This window comes from Pan paniscus, chromosome 9 (genome assembly GCF_029289425.2).
Source record: "Pan paniscus chromosome 9, NHGRI_mPanPan1-v2.0_pri, whole genome shotgun sequence".
Classification (NCBI taxonomy): domain Eukaryota; kingdom Metazoa; phylum Chordata; class Mammalia; order Primates; family Hominidae; genus Pan; species Pan paniscus.
In genome coordinates, this window is record NC_073258.2 from 132070792 (window position 1) to 132084217 (window position 13426).

General features: G+C 45.6%; 1 protein-coding gene and 1 pseudogene across 7 annotated transcripts in view; both read left to right on the forward strand.

The window, feature by feature from the left end:
* NTM (neurotrimin) overlaps positions 1 to 13426 on the forward strand; it is a 965686-nt gene that overhangs the window by 14013 nt on the left and 938247 nt on the right. The window lies entirely within an intron of this gene.
* On the forward strand, positions 870 to 984 carry LOC112441302 (U6atac minor spliceosomal RNA; annotated as a pseudogene).

Here is a 13426-nt window from a genome sequence, read left to right on the forward strand (position 1 = left end):
GAATGTCAGCAGTGTCAAATGTTTCTAAAGGATCAAGGGAGATTATACTTAGTTGCAATAATCTCTTCCGTGTTCTTGGGGATAACAGTTTTGTGGGGCGGAACAATGGGGTGGGGATACAAATAGAAAGAAGAAGTGGAGTCAGAAAATGAGTGTAATTATTTCAAAAGGTTTTCTAATTTAAAGAGAGAGAGAGAGAGTGAGTGAGATGGGCAGGGGCCAGGGAAGGAGAGGCAAGAAGGAGGATGTGGTGATGGCTGGCCAGGTGAGGCCCTCAGGGAATACAAACAGGTGGGAGGAGTGGCGAATCCTGAGAATAGGTACAGAAAGGAGTCTTGAAAAGAAGAAGAAAGACTGCTTCCATTACTCTTTAAAGTGAGGAAGGAGAGAAGTGTTTGAGAATATGCATTATGATTAGATTCAGCTGCAAATGACAAAAATGATGCAATTAGAGTGGCTTAAATAACGTAATCTGTATCCCTCTGGTCATGGAAATACTCTACTTTGTCTGTTCATGGCTAGTGAGGTGTTCCCCAAACTCAGGCACCCAGGCCTTTCTGCCATCTGGACCTGTTGCCCATGGCCTTGCCTCCACAGTCTAAGGCGGCAGCATCTGTGTGCCAGAGTGGAATGAGGGAGAGATGAAGAAGAGGCAGGAGGTACCCAGGCATTGCCCCCTGCAGATGCTCCTGGAGGCCATCACGTGGCATCCTTGCTCACCTCCTCTTGGCCAGGACTCAGCCACATCGCCATACCTAAGTAGAAGAGCGTGTGGGAGACTCACAATCCCCTGTGGATGATCACATGCCCAGACAAAGTCAGGGGCCTACCACCATGGAAAGAGGGATGGACATTAAGAAACTATTGGTGTGTCACATGAAAGGAGGAAAAAGTAGTATTCCCTTGATAAGGATGGAAGAGGCCCTCAAGTCCATAGGGTACACATATGGTTAAGGCAATTCTACCATAAAACCATGATGTTTCAATATCACTAGTCATTAGGGAACCACAAATGAAAACCACAATGAGGTACAACTTCACACCCATTAGGATATCACTGATGAAATAAAAAAGGAAAATAAATATTGGTGAGGATGTGGAGAAACTGAAACCATTGTGCGTTGCTGGTGGGAATGTAAAGTGATGCAACCACAGTGGAAAGAGTTTGGGGGTTTCTCAAAAAGCTAAACAGGCTGGGCTCACTGGTTCCTGCCTATAGTCCTAGCACTCTGGGAGGCTGAAGCTGGAGGATTGCTTAAGCCCAAGAGTTCATGACCAGCCTGGGCAATATAGAAAAATCTCATCTCTACAAAAAAATTTTTAAAAAATTATCCAGGCACAGAGGTGCACACCTGTAGTCCCATCTACTCAGGGGGCTGAAGTGAGAAGATTGCCTTGAACCCAAAAATTCAAGGCTGCAGTGAGCTATGATTGCACCACCGCACTCCAGCCTGCACAGCAGAGCAAGACTCAGTGTCTAAACGAAACAAAATAAAACAGAACAACATTAAACATACCAAATCAGTCAGTGAATTGGAAAAAAATAAGCTAAACATGGAATTACCATATGACTCAGCAATTCTACTCCTGGGTATATATTCAACAGAATGGAAAGCAGGGCCTCAAACAGGTATTTATACATCAATGTTCATAGCAGCATTATTCACAATAGTGAAGGTAGAAACAACCCAAGTGTCCATCATCAACAAATAGATAAACACAATGAGGTCTATGCATAAATGAGTATTACTCAGTTGTAAAAGGGAAGGCAATTCTGACACATGCTGCAGCATGGATGAACTTTGAAACCATTATGCTAAGTGAAATGAGCCAGACACCAAAGGACCGATAAGGTATGATTCCACTTACACGAAGTACCTAGGGTCGGCAAATTCATGGAGAGGCTATCAGGGGCTTGTGGGAGGAGGGAAACAGGGAGTGATTTAATGGTCACAGAGTTTCTGTTTGGGATGCTGAGAAAGTTCTGGAAATGAATGGCAGTGATAGTTACATAATATTGTAAACATACTCAATGCCACTTAATGGTACACTTAGAAATGGTTAAAAGGGTGAATTTTATTTCATGCGTATTTTACTAGAATAGACAAATGAAAATTAACAAAAGAGATAATCAGCTGTCTGTGGTGTAGGAAGGAGGCAGGTAAACGTGTAAGCTTGGTGGCAGGAAGTTAAAGGAGTTTGCATTTGCTGGCTTTTATTTGCCCTGAGTATATTGCAGGGAAAATAGTGTGTGTTTGCACACACCTATGTCCAGGTCCACATGTTTGTGTCCATATACCTGCAGCCTGGTTTTTCCAAGAAAGCAAAAAGGACTAAGCCAGTTGCTTGTGTAATGGGAGAGACAGCTGATGAGTGAACCAGAGAATCCTGTGCAGTATTAATCACTTTTCCCTCATGCCACTGTCTTTTCTCTGGACTTTAACTAAAAATATAATCTACCCCAGTCTTCTTTCTTTATCCCTTTTTTTGATTCTGGTCCTACCATTTAGGGCCATCTCCCAAACATATCCAGAGCTCACCACTTACTCCTTTCTTGCATTGCCTTTTTAAGGAATTAAAAAGATATGTTTTTATCTTTACAAATTACAAAGCTTATTATATCAAATACATTTCTTAATCTCCACATCAATCAGAATATCCTTTCTCATCCCAGTCTATCATTAACTTTAGGGGCTGAGTTTTTTCCCCAAGCCCTTATTTTCCTCATCTTTCAAATAGGATATTTGAATTTCCTTGGAAGGTAGTTTCCACATTTAACTGAATTAACTGTGTGAAAACTTTCGGCACTCAATTCATATTGCAAAATTAAAAGCCAATGTTTTTGAAGCTCGCTGACAGCACAGGTACTCGTGACTGGACCTCCCTATCAAAGTCATCTGCTTCCCTTTCTTGGCGCTCTCTCTCTCTCTCTCTCTCTCTCCCTCTCCCTCTCTCTCCCTCTCCCTCTCCCTCGCTCTGTCCCCAGCACTCCCCTCTTCACTCTGCTCCATCGCCCCACCAAACACTGAACACTGGTGCCCTTCCACAGCTCCATACCTTTGCAGGAGCTGCTCTCTAACGGAAATGTTCTTCCTGCAGGATCAGGACAGTGGAACACTGTACATTCTCATCTTAGTTATGAGTGATGATGGAGTAAATAAGACCAGGAAAAGAATTTAAGAGGCTGAGAAAGGAGAACAACAATAGCAGAAGAGGGTGCCTTTAGTTAACAACAAAGTACTATATATTTCAAAACAGCTAGAAGGCTTGAAATGTTTCTCCCAAGTAGGACCATTGTTTGAGGTGATGGATATCCCTAGCACCTTGATTTGGCCATTACACAGTCTATGCATGTAGCAAAATATCACAGGTACCCCATAAATACGCACAAATATTATGTATCAATAAAAACATTTGTAAAAAGGAAAATACATTTGAAACCCACTCCCCCCTTAAAAAAAAAGGGAGAACAAAAGTTTGTCAAGACTGACTCCAACCCATCATTTTTATAATTAGCCTTCCCGGGGACCCCGGTTTCTAATCTGCCCTGGGAAAAGAGAAAGGAGTCTGTGACATCTAGCATCATCAGACCAGGACTGTCCAAGCGTGGTCTCCAAATCAGAAAGTATGGGGCCGGACCCCAGCAATCTGTGTGTCAAGAAGCCCTTCAGGATATTCATCCTAAAATTTGAGAACCATTGATTTAAAGGAGTGTGAAGATTGAATGTCGGGAGCTCTTTCTGGAAGGGCCACTCCCAGGGCTGGACATGTGGAAAAGGAAGCAGCAGCATGGGCCCTGCCTCCTGGGAGGGGCCTCAGTGTCTCTCGAATACTCTCACCTTAGAAAAAAATCCTTTAAGCCACCGGGACAGAGGAGGCTTGGTAGTGTGTAAGCCGTATAAATATGTACATTCATTTATCTATGTAAGTACATATAGATTCCCTTTGGCTAGGGCTGCCGGATTTAGCAAATAAAAATCCAGGACACCAGATATATTTAAATTCCTGACCAACAAATGATTTTTATTATGCAGAGCACATACTAATACTAAAAGACATTTGGGTTTTGGGTTTTTTTTTTTTTTTTTTGCAATTCAAATTTAATTGGGCATCTTTTTCTTGTTTTTAGCAGGCATCCTACCTTTTGCCCGTAAGTATTAGGTACATAGTGGAAATAGCCTGATCAGAATCAGTGTCTAAAAGGTAGAAGTGGGTTTTAATGGCCTATTTATTTACATTTTAATAGGAATGTGTATGAGTTGGCAGGGAAGAAAAAGAATGCTGCTCTTTCTGGCTCATTGTATTATTTTAAGATCTGTATTTGGGGAAAGAGAAAGCAAGGGAGAGAACATAGGGAGAAAGATGGTGGTTGGCCTGGAGTGGTGGCTCCTGCCTATAATCCCAGCACTTTGGGAGGTCGAGGCGGGCGAATCACTTGAGGTCAGGAGTTTGAGACCAGCCTGGCCAACATGGTGAAACCTCATCTCTATTAAAAATACAAAAATTAGCGAGGTATGGTGGCACGTGCCTGTAATCCCAGCTAATTGGGAGGCTGAGGCAGGAGAATTGCTGGAACATGGCAGGCAGAGGTTGCAGTGAGACAAGATCATGCCAATGCACTCCAGCCTGGGCGACAAGAGCAAGACTTCATCACAAAAAAAAAAAAAAAAAGAAAAGAAAAGGAAAAAGAAAGATGGTGGTTGAAAGTAGTCTACATGCCAGCAAGTCCTCCCTCTAGTCAAATAACTGAGCACCTATTATGGGCCAGGCCCTGATTCACATGACCCTGAGTGAGATAAGCAGCAATGCTCTAGGAGGTTGAGCTCCCTGCCTCGGGCCTGGCTCCTGGGCAGGTTTCCTGCAGCCACCCCTTACCTGCCCCAGGTGACAGGATGCCACCTCAGAGGGTGGGACCTTGATGCTGTGGCTGGGCAGTGAACGACAAGCTTCCTAATGAGATGCAGCTGGGGGAGCGGCTTGCTGACAGAACAATTTGCCGGTGCCCAGAATATCTGCCCAGCCTTGGCAAAGCGGCAGCCTGGCGGGCGTCAGGAGAAATTTCAGGATTTATCATTTGCCTTGGTGGCAGGTGTGCCGTGAGCCACCCTACTTCCCGCTGTGCTTCTCTAGACCTGCAGACTGGATGGGCAATCCACCCAGGCTTCTAGAGCCTCGGGAAGAACGTGTAAAACTATTTCCTATTTTTTCCTCCTCCTGATCAGCTTGTGTTGATGTAAATGACTGGAAAAGCAGTTTTCGGCTTATTTTCACAGCTTAAGGGCTTCATGAGAAGCTTATTATTGAAAAATTAGAAACTGAAAACAACTTCTTAGACAATGAAATAGCAACCCAGAGACTGTGTGTAAGGCTGGGTGTGCTGTAACTGGCTGCGTTACAAATAGGAACTCCCCTGGGATTCAGTAATCAAACACGTGGCAACAGGTTGTCTGTTTCAACAGAGAGTGAGTAATCAAAGGAGATTTGCAGTTAATCCAAATATAACAGCGAAGCATCCAAGGGAAGCCCGGGGAAAGGAGACCAGAAGGGTGAGGGGTGGATGAGGCCACTGGTTTGGAGTTCCAGATGCAATAGAGAGAACTGGGAGAGGGGCAGAAGGTTGATCTCTCTGGGTGCTTGTGTTGGTCCATTTGCATTGCTATGAAGGAATACCTGAGACTGGGCAGTGTACAAAGAAAAGAGGTTTATTTGGCTCATGGTTCTGCAGGCTGTATCAGTGTGGCACAAGCACCTGCTCAGTTTTGGGTGAGGCCTCAGGAAGCTTTTAGTCGTGGCCAAAGAGAAGGGGCGCTTTCATGTCACATGGTAAAAGAGGGAGTAAGAAAGAGAGGAGAGGGAGGTGCCACGGTCTTTTAAACAACCAACTTTCGAGTGATTGAGAATCCATTACTTTGAGGAGGGGACCAAGCCATTCATGAGGGATCTGCCCCCACGACCCGAACACCTCCCACCAGGCCTCACCTCCAATACTGGAAATCACGTTTCAATATGAGATTTGGAGGGAACAGACTATCAGCAATGGAGGAACAAGCTGCACACAGGAAGGGGAAACTGAGTCTTGGCTACACATTGAAGCAAACCAGAAAAATAACCTGAGCACTTGGCCCCTACACTTGACCAGTGATGTAAAATTTGGGAGGAATTAATTAGCATTCAGTGATTTACTTCAAAATCCTGAGTCCTACACAGGATTGAGGTCGGGGTGGAAAAGGACTTGCTCCAACTCGACGGGCTAGAAAGAAGAAAGTGGTGCAGGCCTGGGAAACAGTGGTAACCATCAGCATTTCAGGGAGACACTTTAGTTTGCATGTGTATCTCCGTGGTTCTCAAAGTGTGGTCCCTGGCTGGCAGCATCAGGGTCCCCTGGCACTTGTTAGCAATATGAATTCTCAAGCCCCACCCCCAGAGAGCCCTCTGACTCTGGACCTCTGAGAGGAGGCCCAGCCGTCTGTGGATCAAGAAGCCCTCTGCATGATTTTGTTGCATACTTCAGTTTGAGAACCACCAGCAGACCTGGTTACCTGGCCAGAGGTACCAGGAGGTGCTCACTCAGGGTTCCTATGTGGGCTTGTGTGTGAACTACTATGCCCAGTCCCAGGTGAGGTCCTGGAGCAATTCTGTGCTGACCCATCTGTCCTGATCTTCCTAACCACACGGGGCTGCGGGGAAAGGCACACTTCCTACACGTGTGCTACTACCATGTGCCAGGCACTGCTAAATGTTTTATGTGTGATATTTTATTTAATCTTTCCCTCAACCTTGTGAGGTAGGGGTTGTAGATAGCATTTTAGCGCTGAGAATATTTGAGTTCAGAAAGGCCAACTTGCCCAGGTCTCTATGTTTCCTGAGTCTGTACCCTTATTCATTCTCACGCAGCCTCTCCGCCACATACTTCTCTGTCCCCACATGCTTTGGGTGCCACCTACACAAAGCAACTACCAGCCTGGCAGGGCCCCAGCTCTCCACTGCCAAGCTTGGCCCTCCCCGCCCCACTCCTTGCCTCATGTTAATTTCCCACCTGAGTACTGAGTACTTTATAAATAGCAAATCTAAAATGAATTTTCTACCAGCGATCATTAGCTCCCTTGACATCCATTAAACATTCTCGCAAGCAGAGCGAAGTGACAAAAGGGATTGATTTTTACAGTATGTTTAATAGGGGAAAAGAAAGAAAGGTGTTGACAAGTCTTTTTTTTTTTTTTTCTGTCCTGATATCACCAGGAATTTGAAATCAGTCAAATGACTTTTATCTGAAAAAAAAAAAAAGAAGAAGAAGAAGAAGGCTAGGATTGGGTGCGGGAGGAGAGGGTTGGGAGACGGAAACAGGCTCCCAGCACCCTGTGCGGCTCATTTCTGCACCCGTGACAGGTAAACATAAAGTTAGTTACCTAGTGCCAGCCACCAAGATGAATATGTCAGATTTAATGCTTCAAAATATATAGGGTCCAAGCCAGGGAGGGAGTAGGGGGGAGTGGAGGAGGAAAGAAGGCTGTATTAAGGGAGAGGGAAAATAACCAATCTTCTGCTGAAACTATTGGAAGAATAAACGTGTTGGTGCAATAGTTGAAGTCAGAGAAGGCTGGCATATGAGGCACTGTAGCTGAAAATTTAACTTTGATTTCAATTTTCATATTTGTCAGCAATAATTAGATTCAAGAAATGTTTTGCCACTGCTCTAAAATACTAATAAGTAGAGGCCTTTGTAGTTTGGTTAATGGAGTCTTTTTTCCTAGTGGTCTAGGAAAATTCCATTAAAGCAAAAAGTCATACTATATTACAGTGTTTCAATACACATTGACTCTGCTGCCGCGGTGATATCATCCCAGGGATGGGAGTCCTCTGTGCAACCACAGAGCCCCTGAAGGGAAGGGGTTGGGCTTCATGGGCCTTAGCTGTCTATCATTTCAGACCTGCACAGACCTCCCTGGCTCATGGGTGAGGGTAGGGGAGAGAGAAGAGCAAATTCAATAAAGCCTCGCCTTGGGAAGGATGTGTTTTATAAGCATCGCCTCCTGGAGCAGGTTGAAGAGAGGGCAGGAGGAGTTGATGGGCACCTGCCTGAGGAGAGGAAGCACTTTCCCTGCTCTCCCCAGTCTGGATGCCTGTTGCCTGTTCCTTTAATTAAGAAGCTCCACCCAGTGGCAGAATCTACATGCACTCCTCCTCCCAAGCCTCAGCCTGCTCTGAAAGACTGGAAGGTTGCTTTCTCTTGAGATCAGAATTTGATTAAGAGAACCAAGGTCTATTATTTTTGACTGGCTTTTCCCTGGAGTGCCTGTGCATCTCTGATATCCCAGGTAACTCCCTGCAGGGCAATATGGGGTGGATTGGGCTTCACCTGCTTTAATGTAGAGGTAAGTGAAGGGTTAAGTGTATTGTGCCCACAAACTCCAGAGAGTCCCTGTGGATGAGGGAAGGCCTAGGGCATCCTCATCTCCCTTCTACCCTACTTTCCACACCACTCCCCTGCCGTCAGGGATTAATAATCACATGCTGGGCTTATTCAGACGGGCTCTCTCTGTCTGGAACGCCCTCTCGTAAGCAGACTGCTGCTGCAGCCACCTGTTAGCCCATCTCCCTGAGTCCAGGGAGCTCATGGACCCTGCTCTCAATTGTCCTTCCCAAAACTCTGAAGTGGATCCCCAGACTGGGATGCCAGTCCTTGCCAAAAGAAAGCCCCATGGGCCTGTGTGATCTCACCCACCTCCCCACACATGGGCTCCTTCATGTCAAATTGTGCTCTTCTTGACATAGTAGTAGAGAGACTTGGAATTTACTAATCCTAAACCACAAATGGGAAGTGATGGAGGAATGGACAGATGGCAGGTAAGGGGAGGAGGGTCCCACCAGGATTGCCACCTAGGCCTGGATAAAGATGACTTGCAGAAGCCACACGAAGCAAAAGGGAGATCACGCCCATTCCATTAGTGCAGAGCAGCAGCAACCGCCCACCCTTTCCTGTGCCCATCCTGGGTGCTTCTTTCCTGGCCCTGTGCCCTCCCCCTACTGCCCCCACCACCACCTCCCAGGGTGAACAGAGAGGGAGGGCCTGTACTTCTTCCCAACAGCGCAAAGACCTACCTTTGGCCCATGCCTCTCTCTCTCCGCCCCTCCTTCCTTCCCTCTTTCCCCACCAATCGCTGCCTAGCTGCAGCTTCACTTTTCTCTAGTGGCATGTGCCAGATCTTATCCCTGTGAAGCACTTGAGGATGAAAGAAGGAAGGGGATATTAAATCCACCAGTGATATGTGCAATTGGGAGAGGCTTTTGTTGTGTCATTTCCTACCTCCTTCAGCCTATTAAGCAAACAAAAGTGCTTGTGGAATGAGAAATGTAAATGGCCAATGCAAGCCGATTAATCCTAGATGTACAATTCCATTAATAAGGCCGCTTTTTAATAGGCGGCTCTGGCAGCAACAGCAGGCAGGCCAGGAATTGATGTATTCTCTGTAATTGTATTGCAACTAATAGGATATGAAGAAAATTGTACCGGAGAAGCAGGTCTTTCAACACGATTTTCCAATCAGCTGAAATAATGACTTGCAGGGGAAAGCCTTGAAAAGGAATGACACACACAAAAATACAACATTGTCCAGAAGTGTCCATGATTCCCAGTCCCAGCTTGAAGCTTCTTTCTTTCTTTTTCCCCTGGCTTCCCTCATTTCTCTCTCTACTCCACTCTCGTTCTTCATCTCTTCTTCCCCATAGGTAATGCCGAGACCCAGAAGAGTCTGGTCACCTGTGGAGGGCCTCCCAGGGAGATTCCCCACCCCTGCCCCCCAGCCTTTTGCCTGTCTAGGCCCCCTCACTGGCTGAGATTGCTTGGTCCACCTTTTGAGAAGTCAGAGCGAGAAGGAGAGAGGCTGGGTGCTCTATGGAGAGAAGACTGAGTAGGGACTCAGTGTCGGCCCTTCTACTAATGCTAGTTGTTGAGTGACTTTGGAGCCATGCCTTCACCTCTCTGGATTCTTATCTGAACAAATCTTCCAGCCCCAGAATGCAGCAGCTCTGAGTGCATTTTCAAAGATCAGGCTAGGAGAAAAGCTGGCATCCTTTCACTTCAGGACCAGCGAAGGCTATCTAAGAAGAAGAGCCCTTTTCTAAAGGGGTGTCCTCATTATCTGAACGTCCATCTACTGAGAGGCTCTGCAGAACTCAGGCATCTCAGCGTCGAGCTCAGCTTTGGAAATCAGGTCTGTGTGCATACTTAATCATGGATAAGTTGGTCAATTCACTCCTTCCTTCAACAAATATTTGCGGGGTGTCAATGGTGCACTAAGGCACTGTTCTAGGTTCTGGGAATGAAACAGTAAATAAAGCAGGTGAAACAGAAATCAATCCTTGCCCTCATGGTGCTTGCAGTCTATCCAGTCAGCAACACTTTTGGTGAGCCTAACAGCTGGGGTGTTAGGTACGGGACCTTTCTCTGAGACTACATAGGGATGGGAACTAAAAGCCCCTCTGCTGTTGTTTACTTGGCCAAGGTGGCAGTGGGAGCCAGGCTGCCTTCACATGACCCCTGCCAGCACCTCTCAGTCCTGCTCTCAGCCTCTCCTGGTCACTGGGTCTCTGTCCTGCCCATTTGTGTGTGGACTCTGACCCTTCCTTGGTCACAGGCTGGAGAGTAGATATAAAAAGAAAAGGCAAAGCACATTTCAGTTGAAGTCCCCAAGGAAACTGATATGATTGCTGAACAGAAATGGTTCCAATAAGGGCAGAGAGGAATATTGCTTTTATAGCTTTTGGGACATAAAACATTTAGAAAATGTGATTGACTGGCAGGGTCTAATTTATCATTTATCTCATTCCCTCTGCTCTCACACTCTCTGTCTTGCTCCCCACAACACCCAGGCAGACACTCACGTGCAAACTTTTTTCTCTCTTTTTTCTTTCCTTTCTTCTTCTCTTTCTGAGACTTGGATTTATCATCATTCCATTAAGCAGGAGAACTCCTGTGGCTATTTATAATTAATGCTCAGAAACCTGCCAATCCATTTAATGACACTAACAGGTCATGGCCCCCTTATAGCTCTCCATTAATCATCATTAGAACTGCTCTGAGTTTTTACATTCTTTTTAAATGTTAATTCACCTCTGTAATGCTCCTTTTAGTTAAAACTGTGAAGGGAGAAGTGGCTGGTGTCTCCACGCTGCCCGCCTGGGAATGGCGTGGTGGGGTTGATGAAGTCTGGCTGATTTCCTCTGTTCTTTTTCTCCTCTGACCCCTGTCCCTGCTACCAGATGTCAACCCAGTTTATTCTTTGGTTGTCTAGATTTATCTTCTAAAAAACACCCAGTGGCTTAAAGTTCTGGGCAAATAAAGATATTTGACTACCTTTGGCCTCCCAAGGCTCAAGCAACAACCTGTGAGAAGTTCTTGGCTTACCCACTAAGACCCAGGGTCCTGACGTGGCAGTGCAGCTCCTAGAGGTGAGGGGGCAGAAAGGGTTCCGGAGGTGAGCAGGGTCTAGAACTGTTCATGCAATGTCCCAACACTCAAGGGCAGGCTCCAGAAAAGCAGGTAAAAAGCAGTCAGGTAAAGAATTATCTTTCTTTCTATCAAGAGAGCTGACCACTTGCTTCATTTTTGCTACTGATGGGCAATGAGACTGGGCAAAACATTCAACCTCCTTCCTCACCTACAAAACGGGGTCCATATCTGTCATTTCCAAGGATAAGGGTTAAATCTATAAAATATTAACTGGCATTGAAATCGTCCTGGACTTTTAAAACCGATCGCAGTGCCAGGCATAGTATCAGTGTCATTTCTTGCGCTTCTCTGCCACTTTCCTATGCACAGCTTGACCTCCAGCTCTGCAGTCTTCATCCTCGTAGATGTGTACACCTTCACACCTCTCGGGCTGTTGCTTTTAGATCATATTTCACCAGCCATAAAAGTATATTTTGAATCATTAAAACAAATATGGTGAAAGAAGTTAAATTAAGAATGGGGAACATACGGCTGGGCGTGGTGGCTCACACCTGTAATCCCAGCACTTTGGGAGGCCGCAGCAGGGCAGGTGGATTACTTGAGGTCAGGAGTTCGAGACCAGCCGGGCTAAGATGGTGAAACCCTGTCTCCACTAAAAACACAAAAATTACTCAGGCACTGTGGTGGGCAACTGTAATCCCAGCTACTCTAGAGGCTGAGGCAGGAGAATTGCTTGAACCCGGGGGACGGAAGTTGCAGTGAGCTGAGATTGTGCCACTGCACTCCAGCCTGGGCAACAGAGTGAAATTCTGTCTCAAAAAAAAAAAAAAATGGGGAACATAAATGTGAACACCAATTCTGTTATTGATTAGCTGTGCAACTCTGGGAAGCTCACGTCACCTCTCTGGGCCTCATTTCCCTTACTTCTGGACTCTATATTTTTAAGACGCCATGATCTAGTAAATCCTGTGATTTTATTGCTTTCCTGTGAGTCTTCCCAAGGGGCTAAGACAGTCACTCAGGAATAACTGGGAAAAAGTGGTCCTGTTTTGACCATCTGAGCTCTTAATTTTTCTTGTCTTGTCAAGTGACATGCCCCAGAGTTGAGTGCTCTAACAAAAGCAAACACAAATATATGAGGAAAATAGACAAGACATTTTTAATTCATTTTTGACTCACTGTCTCATTTTTCTAGGCATAATCCATCTTCGTGTTAGGCCTTTGGAACCATACACTTGAATTTACTTTCAAGGCTGCCTGAAATCTACATGTTCAGCTGAGAGGATCCCTCAGGGCCAACTAGGTAGCAGATGCCTCATCAATTTTATCATTTTACCTTTTTAAGGACTCCTTCAAAATAGCTTAACCTCGTTTTATACAGGGGTAAACTGAGGCTTTAAGAGGTAATGTGGCTAGTCCAAGGCTGATGTATTTTGTAGTTTTCAAGGTCATGAGTCAAGCCTAGCTCTCCTGAATTGAAGCCTAGCTTCTAATTTTGTATTATTTCATCTTGCTTTGCCCACTCCCATAGCTTTCTTTGGGCGGGCATGAGGCGATACACCTTGAATGAAATAAAGACGTGTCCTATCAGTTCTCCTGTTCTGGCATGAGTTATAACTAGTGACCTCTGATTTGGACTAGCAAGCTCCTTTCCTGAGTTTATCCTTCATTGTGTTCAAGTTCCCTTCGGCATCAGGATGTATAAATGGGCTTCCTGGGGGTTTTCTATAAGAAAGCCCACCAGCCATGCCTTCTCTTTTCCAGTCTTTGTACGTGTCCCCAGTTCTTACAGGGACAGTCATACTCATCTCTCCCTTCCCTGCAGAGCACCGCTGATAGTCTAAGTAGACACCAGTCCCCAAGCTGGGCTTCGGCCATCTGTCTGCCCTTCACTTGAGAATGCAATAAAATCTGCTTGACAATTATGTCAGTACAAAGGGCAGAGAGGACTGCATGTCAAAAAGCTGTGTAAAATTT